The 18952-nt window shown below is 44.8% G+C and overlaps 1 pseudogene; it reads right to left on the reverse strand.

Annotated features, from left to right (window-relative positions):
- Positions 1-17468: 17468 nt before the first annotated feature.
- LOC136510805 (uncharacterized) lies at positions 17469-18273 on the reverse strand (annotated as a pseudogene).
- Positions 18274-18952: the final 679 nt, after the last annotated feature.

The following is an 18952-nucleotide window of genomic DNA, read 5'->3' on the forward strand; positions in this document are numbered from 1 at the left end:
ACGACGTTTCCCTCCCTTGCGCTGCTTCCCCTCTCTTCTTTTTCTGCTGCCGAGGAGGGTGCGCCCCAGCTCCTGCTCGCCCTCCCCGCTGCGCTGCCCCTCCCGAGCATTGCCTCGCCGTCGTCCGCTCTAGCGCCTGCTCCTTCGCCCTCCACCCCGTTGTTGTGCCGTGCCACCATTGTTGCCACGCGCCGCTCCGTTGCGCCCGCACCACCGCAGCGGCCACGTTCCCGCCGAATCGAGGCCGCCCCATCCAAGAGCTTGGCGATGAGCTCACGATGCTTATCCCGGCTGCACCTCCGCTGGCTTGGTGCGTGAGCCAACATAGTGCACGTACAACGGGCCTCTGGATGCCGTCTCTATGATGTGAAAATTGCAAAAAACGCCCCCGTTCGCAGCAGTAAATGAAGGAAGAGAATGGAGCCGTCTCTTTGCGAGACGACGGCAAGCGCTCGTGCTCCGAGACGCAGTGGCCGACGCGCGGATCAGCTGTACATGCGGGCGAGAGAAAGATTGCGCCAAAATCGTGCCTTCTCTCCTGCTCGCAGGCATATTCGACGGGCAGCAGCCACTGCCGGACCTTCACGCGCGGCCGTCGCCGGGCCTCCACCCTCCAGCCACGGGCGCCGCCGGGCTTGACCGCCCTGTCGCTTGTCCTCCAGATGGAGTGCGCTGGTATCCGGCACCCTTCGTATGTCTAGCACGAGCGAGGAACCAGCAGCGGCTTCATGGCTAGATCTTGCGATTCACCCCAACTGTACTCCCTGTTCATTGTCATGGTTAATTTGATATTATTTTCAGATAATAATAATTAGTTTCTCTTATTTATAACAATTAACTAACGCTTGAATGGGCTATTTTGTATCGACAAGCAACACAATAGGATACATGAAGCATATTCATACTTGATTTTAGCTATATACAAGCATTAAAAAATTTATAGACAGTGAAATAGACGACCATTGTACAAGCTGTCTGCTGAGTCGTCTCAATAAAACTTACAGACGCCGTCTGGGGTTGTACGTGCCCTAAAGAGCGAGTCTTTTAAAACTCAAAGTCTGACCACTCCAAGAGAAGGTACTAAGCCTATAATGACTACTCAGTCAGGCAGGCCGTTCACTTGTATGCCTTTCTCTCCTTCCCAGACAAGCGAGGAATCAAGAACCATTCAGAAGTCAGAACCATTCTTTATTTAATAGGCATCAGTGATCGTGGAGCGGTAGAAGCATCGAGGCTGGTATTTTTTAAACCAAGCAATTGCTTCTCGTCAAAAAAACAACAAGCAATTGCCACCTGCAACGGCAAAATCGATGCCTCAGGTTTCGCTCTATTCGCTTCGTTAAAAAAACAAGCACAAACACTGTTCAAACTGATTTATTATAGATTATAAGAGAAATGAACGGAGCCATAGTTTTTCACACGCTATGGGCGCTCTAGTTTACTCAAAAAATGACTATTTTATTATTTCTCTATGTGTATTTATTGCCATGATAAGTTGTTCTATGTATAGTTGTTGTTCGTTGGATTGGTCAGTAAATGCATTATTTGAATAGTATAGTATACCTGCCGAAAAAGATTAAATGCTTAGCAGTAGCTCTCAACATAGGACATCTAGTTTTTATTTGATGGCTTCTCACTTTTGAGGGTCCTGTTTTCTGGAGTGCACTCAAGCAGTGGTCTTTAAAATAGAGCCACCAAACTCATTCCAATGGAGGATGACACCTAGGACCCCGTTTGCCATTGACTTTCTCGGCCAAAACACTGAAAATCAGGGGAGGAAGAGCATGGGCCACCGGAGATAGTGAAGGAGCAGGGGGGCTACGTCGCGTGAGGGCTGGCCGAGGCCTCACCGAGAGGATCCAACCATGACCTTGTTGAGAGGAGCCAGGGACCGAGGTGGATCTCACCCATCTCACCGCCACCGGGAGGAGCCGAGGACAGGATAGAACATCGTCGAGACGGGGACAAGATCCAGGCGAAGGGTGGGGGCGTCCGGACATCACGACTGTGCCTAAGGGCGAGGGCGAGCGTCGAGGGTGGCAATGACCCCAAGCGAAGGGTAAGGGCATCATGCATCGCGACCACACTCGGGGTCCATGCTGAGCGAAAAGGCGGGGAATCGGGCAGTAGCTGTAACACCCCTGGTGTTACGATCTTGTTTAGCATCGAGATTTAGGCCTAGAAAATTTTTCAAAACCGAGTTCCTCAAATTTTGATTTAAAACAAACTTGAAGTGATAAGTAGATCCTGTGTGACTCACTTTTGAGGACTCGTATAGATGTCCAAGTTAAATTATTCAGTGCGTGAAAATATTTAGGAATGTCTGACAATAATTCTAGCAAATAAATAGTGAATGGCTTGTTTATTTGATTAAGCATGAGCAACAATTTTTATAAACAAAAATTTGTTGAAAGTAAAAAAAAATTGCTAAATAATAAAGCCTCAGAGCTTTAGTTATGTTTGTAAGTGCATAAAGTTGTTCTAGAAAATGAATTTTTAGAAATTAAAATAATATAAAATATAAATAGGAAAAAATCGTATCATTAGTAAGATATAAACATCGTGAATATGTTGGTATACTTATTCGAGTGCCAATGTGATGTTGTTAGTTTTAAAATAATAACGAAAGTGTCGCTGGCCACTCAGGTCACCTACCTCGTCGCTACGACGCGCGCGTTATGAGATAGGAACGAGCTTGCTGGCCTTGCCGGCTGCTTGCTTCCCCTTTCTCTGCTGGTCTTGCCACGTTGGCCTGGCGGTTGTCTCGTGCATTCACATGCCACATGCCTCGTCTCAGCCCGGTCGACACCTGTCCTGCTTTGTCCTTGCGGCCGTGGTTTCTGGAGAAGAGCTTTTGTTAATGCAGCGAAGCCCACATCCTGAACAAGTCCATCGCGTAGGGGCGTCAGAAAGTGAGCACATGGCTCTACTCCTACCCTCACTGTGTCCACTCCCGTTCCTGTGTGCGCACAGGTGCGCCTCTGCCGGCCACGCTGCGTCGTCCCATCCTGCCCCCACATCCATGCTCTAGCACGCGTATGACATTTCCCTCCCTTGCGCTGCTTCCCCTCTCTTCTTTTTCTACTGCTGAGGAGGGTACGCCCCAGCTCCTGCTCGCCCTCCCCGCTACGCTGCCCCTCCCGAGCATTGCCTTGCCATCATCCACTCTAGTGCCTGCTCCTTCGCCCTCCACTCTGTTATCGTGCCGTGCCACCACTATGGCCACACGCTGCTCCGCTGCGCCTACACCACCGTAGCGGCCATGTTCCCACCGAATCGAGGCCGCCCCATCCAAGAGCTTGGCGATGAGCTCATGGTGCTTATCCCCGCTGCACCTCCGCTGGCTTGGTGCGTGAGCCAATATAGTGCCTCGACCAAGCCGCCTAAGCCGTCGCCACTCTCAAAGCCATGACCCCCCAGTAGAGCACCTTCCGTGTTCAAGCAGAGCTACCTTCGACTTCCAATTGCGTGTGGCTCGGATGATTACAATCTAATTCCCGGCAACAGTGAGTCGCTATGGAAGTTCTCTAGCCAGCCCACCCACATAAAGCCATAGTCGTGCCTCATTGATGGCCAATTTCTAAGTTTCCTCGTCACCGATCGTTCCAGGCCAGAGTTTGGGTCGGTTGGGGCCAGTCCGACTCGGTACGTAATAAGTCAAATTGATGTTGTGCCGGTGCTTGGTTTGACCCCCTAAAGCTGTTGCTCACGCCGGTTTGTCTAGGGCGCTCGTCGACGGTATGGGGACGCGCTGTGTCTACCTCGAGGCACCGCCGCCGGGCTTGGGCACATGTGGTCAGGCCGTCTCGATCATCCCCTACGTCAACCCTTCCCATAGCGCGCACCAAGGTGAGCCTCGGGTCCTTCTCCGTCATCGCTACCTGATTGTTAGGGCATAGCCTCACCAGCGCACGCATGCCGGCGCGTGGATCCTCCGTTGACGTGGATAGGTGGAACTAAAGCATCGCTGCATGTGCCGCCGCCATCTACGGGTGCGCGTAGGGCCCTAGGTCCTGGTCGGTCTTTCCTAGGTGGCGTTGTGGGCCACTGTTGGCCGACGTGACCAGGTGTTGCCGTCCTGTGCCATGCCGTCACGCACGGTCATGGCGAGGGGTTGCCATTGTGAAGGTAGTAGGTTGCAGGCGTCCCCATGCAAAGCTTAGGTCTATAGAAATAGTGCTTCGCTGTGCTTAAGAATGCGGGGACTCTTTTGCATAAACGTAGGCACACGCGCGCGGCTTCTGTTGTGGGCCGATGCTGGGCCAGCCGCTGCGCACGCAGCTGCTTTCACGTTGGTCGTGGGGCTGCTGGGCCAGTTTAGTTGCCACCGGCCCTTTTTCATTTTTGAGGTATTTTCTAATTTAATGCTGAAGCAAACTTGTAAAATCAATATAAATTTCTATAGTTGTCCAAAAATTGTGAAACTAATTTTGTTAAGTTTCTAAAATCATGATCTACCTGATAGGGTATTTTGTTCGCATGGGTTCTATATATTTTTAGGATTGCTCTAACTATTTTAACATACTTAAAATCATTAAGACATGAACTTGTGGGAATTTTTGTGAGAAAATGGTGATAGTGTTGACTCTAAAAATTTTACAGTAAATTACTAATATTATTAGCTGTTCACTGTAATTTTTGTAGCTCTAGAATAATTAGTTTGCTAGATAGATAATGATGCCCTATTTCGAATAATGATTAAATCGATAGAATGAAATAAAGAAACACCTCAAAATTGTATAACTAAAACACTTGTTGGGAAATGACACATTTCTCGATGATGTTGATACGTAGATTAGTATGTTACTCCTTAGAGCTAGCTTGTTAGTTCCTAGTATGTACTCGGTTTAAGAGTTGTGGTTGCCTGGTTAATTAACTGTTGCATCATCTCTATATCGCATTGCATACCATAATAGGGACGATGATGGATCGGGGAGTCATCTGGAGTATCAGAAAGATGGTGTCTTGATGATCGTGTCACCAAGATGGAATGCTAACTTTTAATTACATTTTACCCAGGCAAGCCCTGGTGCATAACCCATACTTTATGCACTTTAAATTATATTTGTGCATTAAGTTTTAAGGAGTTGATTGAAACCCACTTGCATATATATATATATATATATATATATATATATATATATATATATATATATATATATATATATATATATATATCCTATGAGTCTTACTAGTATGACAAGATCGTGTAGATTGCTATGCTACAGGACTCTGGTAGAAGTCGAGTGATTGCCTGTCACTCGTGAGAGATAGGAAATATATTACTGTATTATTATCACTGGGAATATAGAAAATGGTGGAAAAGAAAATGTTGACTGGGCAGGGATATGGTTTGGGTATTGGTGGGTGTAAGAGGTTGTGTCCTGTGGCCAACGGGACCAACGGGACATAGCTTGGTTACACTGTTTTCCCTGTCTGTGTTGGTTAAGGACCGGCCATTGCATTGGTTTCTAAGCAGGTTACAGACTTATTATCCTGAGCACATACTTGGGCATAGGCACAGGGAAGACTTGTTACTCTCTTGTCATGGGATCTGGCTCTTTCCGGACCGACTATTAGGGTGGTTTTTGGGTGGAGGTCCTTGCACCGTACTGAGTCTAGGACTTAGGAGCGGGGGCTTGGAGTCCTAGTTTGGATGGGGTCTTGGACCCCATGAAAAGAGGGTAGTGGGTTGGTCCTACTTGTGCCTAGGGTACAAATGGGCCGTGTGTTTTTGGGGTACTCAGCTGGACACATTGATTCATGAATTGCAGGACAATCCGGTATGGCTTGTCTACAGTCTAGCAATGTAGTAAGAACTAGAAGATGAAAGATGGTAAAAAGAAATCTAATTGCTTACCACCTGTTTGAAAGTAGCACAGGTGCTTACATAGAATGGTTATTAATGAACTAATGCGACTACTAATAAAAATCGAATATAAGGACGCACGCTTAGTAATGCTTCCTATAGATGCAATAAACCCACAAGCCAGATAGCCTTGCATATCCTTGGAGTCTTATCTTTCTCGAGTCGAGTAAGTCTTGCTGAGTACAATTGAGTACTCAGGGTTTTATTTCCCCCTATTGCAGGTGACAGATGGATGCTAGAGCTGACTCTTGTGTGTGGATCCCTCCTGGTGGGTTCAGAGGGGATTCCTTTATGCTACGATCATAGTTTTTATTTATAACTCTAACTAAATGTTTTTATAAATGGAAGTTTTATAATCTATTGTCATAGTTTATATATCAATGCTTCATCATTTCATGAATAGTTATTTATTTCTGCTGTAATTCTGATTATGTGTTTATATTCTGCTGTTAACTTAAAGTGTTCATAACTCTGATAACATGTTCATATTCTACTACTATAAATAATAAATAATATACTCTGATGTTACATGGAAAGTGGTGTAAGAAATGGCAACAATGATGTAAGTTTTATTCTCTTATTTGTGATCTTGATGGAAAAATATGGATTTTTGGGTTCTCCTATGGGGTGTGCCCAACAGAACCGCATCATTTGATGTTCTCCCTTAGGTACTTAGTGTCTAATAAAAGACGAGTACTCCTGGGAGGCATTAGATTAGATGATTCTGCCACAGGTGGTATCAGAGCTTAAATGAGAAAATAAAGCTTCTAAAACCTTTTTCTAAAATAAAATTGGACAACAAATTCTTTTCAAAAGAATAGGACATTTTTATGCAAAGTTATATAAGTAGCCCTATTACTATAGTTATGTATCCATGATAGATGTCACTCTGCTAATTTAGGTAGACTTAATCAATTTTTCTACAAGTACACTGACCCTGAGCATAGTCTGATAGTATCGACTAGCTATAGGGAGAGAACGGTATGCCAAAAATCTGAGAACGGTTGCCCTATATGTTGGCAATAGTGAAAGGACGTATAGGTTGTGCATTCATGCATATCTTGTTTGTGCATTGTAGTGCTCGTATTATTTATAGATACGCCATCTATAGGTGTCATGTGTGTCGTATTGTGCACGACTGTCTCATTCCTGTTCTAGAGTTATTTCTGCACTATGGCTTCATGCTCCGCATTCGCCTATGGTTTACGCCTGTCGTGACCCATGTCTCCCTGTACTCTTTTCTACGATCTGGTCGGACCCTTACCCTACAGTTGTACTAGTCAGTAATGGCCTCGGACATCGCTCACCTTGAACACGTGGAATTTTGGTCAATTCATTTGTAGTGATCCCACACAGGCACCCTGGTGGACCATGCCAAGACCATTGAATGCTCCGCCTTTATAAGTAGAGCCTGGCTTAGCCATTGGTACCACCACTTGGCGCACTTTAGCTAGCCTAGCTTTTCCTTTGAACAAGCTTTTCGCTCAGTCCTTCCTCACAACCACCGCTAGGGATGGCAGGAGCCTGGGTTAGTAGAAACTGCTTGAATGTTGAGGGTTTTCCTAGAATCCTGCATGCCACCCTACAAAAGCTCAGAGTCAAAGATCATCCTGAGTATGAGGTCCATGAGTATGAGAAGCATGACACTAAGCGGTGTGAGGTTACCATCTACTTTGGAAAGAGTGAAGAGTTCCCTGACATCACCAAAGCCTAGAATGTGACTGCAATCGGGTTTTGCTTCATCGACACCTACCAGGCTGTGGTATGCAAAGCCTTGTAGTACCTTTGCCAGATCTATGAAGAACCCATTGCCTGAACCCCCATGAGGTTCTTTCCACCTTTGGAAAAGAATCAATGGGCATGGAGGGCTTGCATGGAGGCTTTGCAAGGGCACGATGCACAAGAAGATAGTCCAACTGTGTGCACTTGACCACGTACTTGCTTGCTCTAGATGAGCAGTATGACCGGCAAGCCTTGGAGCTAAGGAAGTGCCTTCAGTGAGCCGAGGAAGCTGAGATCTTCTCCAGGATGCTCTAGGTGCAACTTGCCGAAGCTCATGGCAGTGCGGCAGCCGCTGAGAGTCAGGAGACTACCATATCAGAAGCTCTAAAAGAGGCTAAAGATCAACATGTCCATCAGCTGTGTGAGGCCTATCTTGTCACTAGGGCCAAGCGGAGGACGCTGGCTACTGAAGGGTAGGATTCCTCGATCTTGGAGGGGATCCCTGTCCATCCGCTAGAAAGAAGGAGAACCAGTGTTGCAGTGCCGCCAGCACCTCCACCCTCGGAAGTGTCAGAAGTAGAACCCTTGATTCCTCTCACTCAGCCATTGCCAAGAGAAGAGGTAGATCCATAACTAGGGCGGTAGAAGAATCCACCAAGCCTGGGAATGAAGATGTGTGGTTCAGAGTAGATTAGTTGTCTTGGGATGATATACCATAGTTAGTAGTGCTTTTCATCATTGTCCTCCGGTATTGTACTCTTGCCATTGTTGTTCGACCGTAATTGTTGAGATCGTCCCCCAGTAAAGAAGGTGAATGATGTGTCATGAATGGAAGACTAAATGCCTATACGTTGTACCCGTATAAGACCGTTTGGATTATGCATTTTGTTTATTTCGCTGTGTTTATTGCATTCATCTACCTTAAGTTTTGTTAGAAGTGCTTACGGTTTTCAAGGGTGATGTTAAGCGGATTGCAAGCGAAGTTACCATTCAGCTGCCAGCAGACCAGCCATGATTGGAAAATATAGGACGATGTATCGGCTAACTGTGGATGTTCCAGCAAAACACTTGAATCTCTTCAAATCAAATCCACCATTGGATTTGAATTCCTTGTCCCTTGTTGTGAATGGAACCCTTGTTATTTGAATCTTCCCTTGTAACACTCCTCTTATTCTGTGGTTTATGACCCCACTGCCTTTAGTTCGTGTAAGTTGGTAATAGTTGCTTGGTTAATAGCTTATGGTGCCGCGACAAAACCGAGGGCCCCTGTGGAACAACTGCCACATGGTGGCACTGCTCGACACGCGCTAGTATCGAGGTTATTGACCAAGTACCTTCACCAAGTTATACCGCCGTACCGCTTTTGCTACAAAATATTCTCCTTGGAAATATTCAGGTATTCAAACGGGAAATCCACAACAGGTTAATGAAATAGTGTTCTCTCAAGGTAAACAAGAGGAGGTGGTTTTGGAGGAAGAATGTATGACGTGGTCTTAGTTTACATGAAAGACGAATGTCGTTAAGGAAGGGAAAGAAAAAGAAGAACACCATGGAAAAGTTAGCCTCAGGTAGTCAGGAGTGATTGTAAAAGCCTGAGTGGATGTCATATCCCAAGTCCTGTGTCTAGCTTGATCGTGCTATGCATGCTGAGTTATTTTGCTACGTGCCCTATGGACGTCGTCTGTGTCGAGCCCTTCAGCACCCCGTTCTCGCGTGGCCGCGGCATCGTGCTGCACTCGCCATCCTCGTGCACTGTGCGTTTCTCTTTTCCCCGGCATCCGGTCGGCTCTCAACTCCCATGCCCTCGTCCCCATACCGGACCCCCCTTCCCCCTCCCTTCTTTCTTCTTTTGGGGACACGGTCGCCTGCATGCCTCCCTCATCGAGCGCACCCTCTTATCTTCCCTTCTTTATTTCTCCTCCGCTCGCTTGCGTAGGGAGCGCATCATGGTCGTGTTTATCCCCATAGCATGAACCGTCTATGTATGCCATTCATGCCACCTCCACTTCTAGTGTGTTGGGCCCCACCTCTGTTCGCCACTATAAGATGCCCTTGGTCCTTGCTCTTCTTCTTCATCCCCATTCCCCTTGCATTTGGAGTAGAGCTACGAGATCCAGTCATCACTCGTGGGATTAGGCTCATTAGTTTGAGGTGATGGTGTAATCTGAGAAGTAGAAGGGATCTGGTTTTCGAAGAAGTTCAAGTTCCCATTGGTTACTTCGGTTTTAGGGTTCACGATGTTTGACTTCTCAGTCTCCTGTTTCTAGATCTGTTGGTCATACGCCATGTTTTGGATAATCATTATCTTGTTGTTTCTCCATTGCCCTCGTCTATCTCGCCTTCTGGATTAAGTCTCGATTGTATTAGGTTGCTCTTGACCATGTAACTTTAAATCCTGGTGTGGTTTAGTATTCAAAGTCATGTAATCTTTCGTGTAATCTCTGATCTACGAACGGTAATCACGTTTTCCCCTCTTCTGATCCTTGCTTGGAATCTTAGGACGAGATTCTTTTTAAAGGGGTTGGTTGTAACACCCCTAGTGTTACGATCTTGTTTAGCACCAAGATTTAGGCCTAGAAAAATTTCAAAAAATGAGTTCCTCGAATTTTGATTTAAAACAAACTTGAAGTGATAAGTAGATCCTGTGTGACTCACTTTTGTGGACACATATAGACATCCAAGTTAAATTATTCATTGCGTGAAAATATTTAGGAATGTCTGACAACAATTCTAGCAAATAAATAGCGAATGGCTTGTTTATTTGATTAAGCAGGGGCAACAATTTTTATAAACAAAAATTTGTTGAAAGTAAAAAAAATTGCTAACTAATAAAACCTCAGAGCTTTAGTTATGTTTGTAAGTGCATAAAGTTGTTTTAGAAAATGAATTTTTGGAAATTAAAATAATATAAAATGTAAATAGGAAAAAAAATCGTATCATCAGTAAGATATGAACATCATGAATATGTTGGTATGCTTGTTCGAGTGCCAATGTGATGTTGTTAGTTTTAAAATACTAACGAAAGTGCCACTGGCCACTCAGCTCACCTACCTCGCTAGTACAACACGCGCGTTATGAGATAGGGCCGAGCTTGCTGGCCTTGCCAGCTGGTTGCTTCCCCTCCCTCTGCTCGTCTTGCCATGTTTGCCTGGTGGTCGTCTCGTGTATTCACATGCCTCGTCTCAGCCTAGGTGGCATCTGTCCTGCTTTGTCCTTGCGGCCATGGTTTGTGAAGAGCTTTTGTTAATGCAGCGGAGCCCGCATCCTAAACAAGTCCATCACGCAGGGGCGTCAGAAAGTGAGCACATGGCTCTGCTCCTGCCCTCGCCGTGTCCACTCCTGTTCCTATGCACGCACAGGTGCACCTCTGCCGGCCACGCTGTGTCGTCCTGTCCTGCCCCCGTGTCTGTGCTCTAGCACGCATACAACGTTTCCCTTCCTCACGTTGCTTCCCCTCTCTTCTTTTTCTACTGCCGAGGAGAATGCGCCCTAGCTCTTGCTCGCGCTCCCCGCTACGCTGCCTCTCCCGAGCATTGCCTCGCTATTGTTCGCTCCAGCGCCTGCTCCTTCGCCCTCCACTCCATTGTCGTGTCGCACCACCACTGTGGCCATGCGCCGCTCCACTACGCCCGTACACCACAGTGGCCATGTTCCCGCCAAATCAAGGCCGCCCCATCCAAGAGCTTGGTGATGAGCTCATGGTGCTTATCCCCGCTGCACATCTACTGGCTTGGTGCGTGAGCCAACATAGTTAATGGAGACGGGGATCCCGATCTCCATTAAGTGGTATCAAAGCTAGGGATGGATGGATTCGAAATTTTTTCTGATCGATTTGCATATATGGAACGTCGAAAACGGAGTTCGTATGCGAAAACTAGACCAGTTTTAAGAATTGGCTCCAAATTAGAGGACAAAACGGGAACAATGTGTGCAAAATTGGTCACAACAGCCAAGATTTGATGGAAACGATGGGGGGAAACACACGAACTGGACTCTAACATGACCTAACCAGCAACAAGACCTCAACCAGGACACAAACTCAACACGACGAACTCTGAAACTGAAATATGCAAAGGCTATGGCGCGGAAGGTTCTAGGATAGGAAAAACGAGTATGGCACTGGACTATGGGACGAATACGAAACACTCAAACTAGGGAATAACAAGTGAACCTAACGATATACCTTAGCTCTGATTACCACTTAATGGAGACAAGGATCCCGATCTTCCGTCAGGTGATGGTAACTATCGTTGCGGCGGAGAATGACACACCGATCCGGCTTCAGATCAAAAGATCGAACCCTGCAATCTTAGCACCATAACTCCTCTGGTTATCAACCAAGTCATGAACTAGGTCGACCTCGCCAAGAAGGCTAATCCCTGCCTGTGCAACGAAGAACACAAGCAAGAACAAGAAAGAACGCAACCAAATTGCAGATGAAAGATTAATCTCACGAGTTGGGGTCTCACAAACCGAAGAACGGTGAAACTGTTTCTTAACAGAATAATCTAAGCAAAACCCAAAACCTAATGACGGCGGCGACGTATGATTATAAAGGTCTTAGGGTCGTCGCCTACCCTGGACGCCCCCCCTAATGGGCCCAAATACGATACACGGTCCAACGGACCAAAAGTAGGTGTTGCAGCACCCTAGCAGATTCTGGACGCTGATTTGTTTTGACAATTCCCATTGATTCCGAAGAGGTTTTGACACGAAACCACTTGGATTGGCTTCCTTATCAAATTAGCTTTCCATCCATATGTGGATCATCAAAAACGGAGTTCGGATGCGTCCTAGGTGTCCGTTTTATTGCAGACTGGTCCTGACGGCCGAGGCAGACTCGAACTCGGATTGGACTGGGCCTCTGGCTTGGCTTGGACGTCCTTGCTGGCCTCCTAAGGTGGTGGCCAAGGAGGAGGACGTCCAAGGACATCTCTTAGGCATTCTCCATCTTCTTGGGGCGTGCTCCAACTTGGGCCTGGGTCCCAAGGATGTCTAACAAGCCCATGACAATAGTGTAGCTCCCGCCAGAAATAGTGATAGAATATATTGGTGATTTGGAGGCCTTGATGATGTGATATTGAGATGGGACCAGATCTATTTGAAAGCTTATCAAACAAGCTTTCCATCAAGTGCTCATTGACCTCGATCGCACTCCAGATGGATGAGTTATGGCCTTCCCAATGAGGCACTGTCGGGCTATCGACGAACCAAAAGTTCAACTTTGATGAACTTGCACGTTGAGACATATTTATACCTATATTCAAATAGTGACATGTACATGTGGAACCAAGTGAATTATAACCAAAGCCACTATGCAAATATAGGAACAAGCGCACCTTATAATCATTGTTCGTATCTGAAGGTGCCATGTCCTCATCAATAGTGCCTTGACCGAGCTGCCTAAGCCATTGCCATTCTCAATGGCATGACCCCTAGTAGAGCACCTTTTGTGTTCAAGCAGAGCTACCTTCGACTTCCAATTACGCATGGCTCGAATGATTACAATCTAATTCCTAACAACAGTGACTCGCTATGGAAGTTCTCAAGCCAGCCCACCCACATAAAGCCACAGTCATGCCTCATCGATGGCCAATTTCTGAGTTTCCTCATCGCTGATTGTTCTGGTCCAGAGCTCGGGTCGGTTGGGGCCAGTCCCACTTGGTAGGTAATAAGTCAAATTGATGTTGTGGTAGTGCTTGGTTTGACCCCCTGAAGCCGGTGCTCACGTCGGTTTGTCCAGGGCACTCGTCGACAGCGTGATGACGCGTCGTGTCTACCTTAGGGCGCCACCGCCGGGCTCGGGCACACATGGCTAGGCCGTCTCGATCATCCCCTACATCAACCCTTCACATAACGCGCACCAAGGTGAGCCTCTAGTCCTTCTCCGTCATCGCTTCCTGATCGTTAGGGCATAGCCTCGCTAGAGCACGCACGCCGGTGTGCGGATCCTCCGTCGATGTGGATAGGTGGAACTAAAGCATCGCTGCATGTGTCGCTGCCATCTGCGGGTGTGCGTAGGGCCCCAGGTCCCGGTCGGTCTTTCCTATGTTGTGTTGTGGGCCGCTGCTGGCCGGCGTGACCAGGTGTTGCCGTCCTGTGCCACGTCGTCGCGCATGGTCATGGCCAGGGGGTTGCCATTGTGAAGGTAGTAGGTTTGCATGCATCCCCATGCAAAGCTTAGGTCTATAGAAATAGTGCTTCACTGTGCTGTGAGATTTCTAGAGAACGCGGAGACTCTTTTACATAAACATAGGCACACACGCGGGCTTCTACTGTGGGCCGATGCTGGGCCAGCCGCTGCGCACGTAGCTGCTTCCGCGTGGGCCGTGGGGCTGCTGGGCCAGTTTAGTTGCCGCCGGCCCTTTTTCATTTTTGAGGTATTTTCTAATTTAATGCTGAAGCAAACTTGTAAAATCAATATAAATTTCTGTAGTTGTCCAAAAATTGTGAAACTAATTTTGGTAAGTTTATAAAATCATGATTTACCTGATAGGGTATTTCGTTTGCATAGGTTATGTATATTTTAGGATTGCTCTAACTATTTTAACATACCTAAAATCATTAAGACATGAACTTGTGGGAATTTTTGTGAGAAAATGGTGATAGTGTTGACTCTAAAAATTTTACAGTAAATTACTAATATTATTAGCTGCTCACTGTAATTTTTGTAGCTCCAGAATAATTAGTTTGCTAGATAGATAATGATGCCCTATTTCGAATAATGATTAAATCGACAGAATAAAATAAAGAAACACCTCGAAATTATATAACTAAAACACTTGTTGAGAAATGACACCTTTCTCAATGATGTTGATACGTAGATTAGTACGTTAGTCCTTAGAGCTAGCTTGTTAGTTCGTAGTATGTACTCAGTTTAAGAGTTGTTGTTGCTTGGTTAATTAACTGTTGCATCATCTCTGCATCGCATTGCATACCATAATAGGGACGATGATGGATTGTGGAGTCATCTGGAGTATAAAAAAGATGGTGTCTCAATGATCGTGTCACCAAGATAGAATGCTAACTTTTGATTAAATTTTACACAGGCAAGCCCTGGTGCATAACCCCTAGTTTCTACACTTTAAATTATATTTGTACATTAAGTTTTAAGGAGTTGAATGAAACCCACTTGCATATATATATATATATATATATATATATATTTATCCTATGAGTCTTACTAGTATGGCAAAATCGTGTAGATTGCTATGCTACAGGACTCCGATAGAAGTCGAGTGATTGCCTGTCACTCGCGAGAGATAGGAAATATATTACTGTATTATTATCACTGGGAATATAGAAAATGGTGGAAAAAATGGTGACCGGGCAGGGATATGGTTTGGGTATTGGTGGGTGTAAGAGGTTGTGTCATGCGGCCAACGGGACATAGCTTGGTTACACTGTTTTCCCTGTCTATGTTGGTTAAGGACCGGCCGTTGCATTGGGTTCTAGGCAGGTCACAGACTTATTAACCCGAGCATATACTTAGGTATGGGCGCAGAAAAGACTTGTTACTCTCTTGTCATGGGTTCTGGCTCTTTCCGAACCAACTGTCAGGGTGATTTTTGGGTGGAGGTCCTTGCATCGCACTGAGTCCGAGACTCAGGGGCGGGGGCTTGGAGTCTCAGTTTGGACGGGGTCCTAGACCCCTTGACAGGAGGATAGTGGGTTGGTCCTACTTGTGCTGGGGGTACAAACGGGGCGTGTGTTTTCAGGGTACCCAGCTGGGCAGATTTATTCGTGAATCGTTGGACAAATCCGATACGGCTTGTCTATAGTCTAGCAACGTAGTAAGAACTGGAAGATGAAAGATAGTAAAAGAAAATCTAATTGCTTACCACCTGCTTGAAAGTAGCATAGGTGCTTAAATAGAATGGTTATTAATGAACTAATGCGACTGCTAATAAAAATTGAATATAAGAACGCATGCTTAGTAATGCTTCCTATAGATGCAATAAACCCACAAGCCAGACAACCTTGCATATCCTTGAAGTCTTTTTTCTCCTATCAGGTAAGTCTCGCTGAGTATAATTGAGTACTCAGTGTTTTATTTCCCCTGTTGCAGGTGACAGGCGGATGCTAGAGCTGACTCTTGTGTGTGGATTCCTCCTGGTGGGCTCAGATGGGATTCCTTTACGCTGCGATCATAGTTTTTATTTATAACTCTCACTAAATATTTTTATAAATGGAAGTTTATAACCTGTTGTTATAGTTTATGTATCAATGCTTCATCATTTCATATAGATATTTATTTCCGCTGTAATTCTGATCACGTGTTTATATTTCGCTGTTAACTTAAAGTGTTCATAACTCTGATAACACGTTCATATTCTGCTATTATAAATAATAAATAATATACTATGATGTTACATGGAATGTGATGTAAGAAATGACAATAATGATGTAAGCTTTATTCTCTCATTTGTGATCCTGATGGAAAATGTGGATTTTTGGGTTCTTCCATGGGGTGTGCCCGATGGAACAACGTCATTTGGTATTCTCCTTGGGTACTTAGTGTCTAATGAAGATACTCCTATTAGACATTAGATTAGGTGGTTCTACACATAGTAGCGCGCTGCATTGGGTCGAGCGAGTTCTGGATTGGGGGTGGGGAGATGAATCGTCAAAACAGAAAAGTAAGGGGCTCCCTCCAAACCTCCGTGGAACGAGGGCTCGAGAGGGAGATTTAAGGGCCTTTTACTATTGAGGGCCGGAGTTAGGGTCTTGTTGGAGTGAGTTTTTTAACCTCAAGCCCTTAAAAGTAGGACATGAGCTTGCGTAGAGACCTTCCTGGTGTTGCTCTTACAACTTGTACAATCCGGTGAGGAACTAAAACTTTCTCTCACTACCCCATAAGAGGATAATCTTAGCAAAAGCTGATGTATTGGAATAACGCCTCTACCCAACTATCCCCACATATTGGACCACTGTCAAATAAAATGCAGAGAAATATGCACTCGTTGTGGTTTGAGTTAGGATCAATGGAAAGAGAAGCACAATATGACAACCATTTTGTCGTTCTAGTACCTAATCTATCTAAACCCTTAGACTTGCTCTCATCCTAGAATCCTTTTTAAGGTCCAATACCTAGAGGTCTATTTGGAATGCAGGAAATTTTTCTTATTCTGCGTTTTTCCTGTGAAATTAAACTGATTCTTTGTGAAATTCCTGCATTATTCTTTTGAAATTCCTACATTCCGAACACAGCCCTTAGGACTATTTTGTTGACTATCGCAGTTTACCACACCATGCCACACTTCCTGTGCCTAACTTGTTGTGGCAGTTTTGCCGCATTTATGGTACAAGTACTCTCATAGTTTAATAAGAACAAAATACTTAAGGCTCTTTGGATGTAGATATTCAGACTGAGGAATTGAATTGGCCCAGAATACCAAAGCTGAGGGGAATTAGAAATGGCCTCGAATACCAATGCTATTGTTTGATGTGCAAGTAGTTAATAGCTGGAATCAACCAATTCCAATTCCTGTTTGGATGTATAAATGTTGAATTGTAGTATGGGTTGTCTACACTGATGTAAATGCATTGTAATATGTATTTCACAACTTGCATATTTATTGGATAATCATTATCACTTTACACAAAAAACATGAAAATATTCAGAAAATAGTAGAAACTGAAATAATATCATTAAAAACATGAAAAATAATCGATGACAACAGCACATAAAATGTTGATCACAAGCATCTATTATAGAGTCAATACTTATGATCAATAATCCAACTCTCTTGCAAGTGCCACAACATTTCACAACACCTAATTTCAAAGGGGCAAACAACAAGCGTACATAGGCAATTCCATATTACATAACAGCAAGCGTACATTACATCTCTTAATCAGCCACCATTGCTCTAATTCAACGTAAGGAGTTATTCTTTCTGAATTCCATAGGCAGTTCCATAAGCGCTTGGAATAAACGCTCATTAAGGATAAGCTTCCATAAGCCCGCAAAAGGTCACATCTAGCTAAATCTGGTATTTGTTCAAGTGCAGCAAGTATTTTAGCAGGAGAAGTGACCTGAGGCAATGGTAATGGCTCGGATTTTAGAGCATCTCGAAATGAAGTCTTCATATCTTCAAGCATGCAAAGAATTGTTTACCAGTTCGCTGCTTTTTTTTGGTAAATCTGGGGATGCTTCGCTATATTCTTCATGTGAATCTTGAGCACTCTCAGCAGCTGTCTTGGCACCATCACCATTGGCATGATCTGTAGAATAAATAGTGCGGATTGCATCCCAATTCTTCACCACCTTGTTCTTGTAACAAGGTGCAGCCTTATTATTCTACAAAACAAAGACACAGTACAAGTGACTTGTCTTATTATAAAAGTAAAACAGTGAGAAACCAAATATCCATGTACTTACCGCCACATATCTAGACCAGACATCCTCACTATCAATTGATAACTTATTATTTTTCCAATCCTAACCAAAACCACTCTGTGACAGTATCTTACTAATGAACCTTATAGTGCTTTGTCAAAAGTTTTGCACCTAGATGATAGTTTTTCTTTTGTGATGTCCATATGGCATCTGGCACATATATTCTTGATAGCAGCACTGTAGACATGTAGCTTCCATCCATTTTGGGAGGTGGTCACCATTGTTGTGATGCTCAACAAGTACAACCAACAAGGTAGCGTCCATCTCATCTGTCCCAAGTGAGGTAAACTCTCTTTGCCTTTGCTACAACCAACAATGCAACATGATTGCACATGTCATGAAAGTTTCTTTAGTTAAACGTAGCTCATCATAGCATGTAACTTCAGAACTATCATACATTTCCTTAGCAAATACTTCCTAAGAGTATGCCTGCGCTCATCATCATTAAAGCACCCTAAATCCCTTGCCCCGCTTGTGAACTAAGAATTGCAAGCCCAAGAACAACTGCAATCAAAGTATAGTTTCTGTGAATATAATCCTCCTCCTCTTTCTCCTTTTGTTTTCTTCATTAATGAATGAAACCAACTCAAGATCTGACATAATGCAGCTACAATGCACACAGGCAGGCACACACATGATTTTCAAAGAGCACGACATGAAAAAAAATCATTTAGGAACACCAACAACATATCAATTTTAGGCACTACATACCTTCAATTGGAATGAGGAAACAACGAACACTTGACAGATGTAACCTGCTAAATCGAGAGAAAAGGGGTTAGGGTTTTGAAAAGAGTGAATCGATGGAGGGAGAAGAAAAGAAACCTCAATCGATCTGGATTGCCGACAGGTGATTGGGAAAGAGAAACAAGGATGAATCCGCGAGGGAGGCGCAGATTAAAGATGGAGGATTCAGCAGGAAAGGGGAAGTAGATGAGAGTAGCAAGAAGACGTACCTG

This window comes from Miscanthus floridulus, chromosome 16 (assembly GCF_019320115.1).
Source record: "Miscanthus floridulus cultivar M001 chromosome 16, ASM1932011v1, whole genome shotgun sequence".
NCBI lineage: Eukaryota > Viridiplantae > Streptophyta > Magnoliopsida > Poales > Poaceae > Miscanthus > Miscanthus floridulus.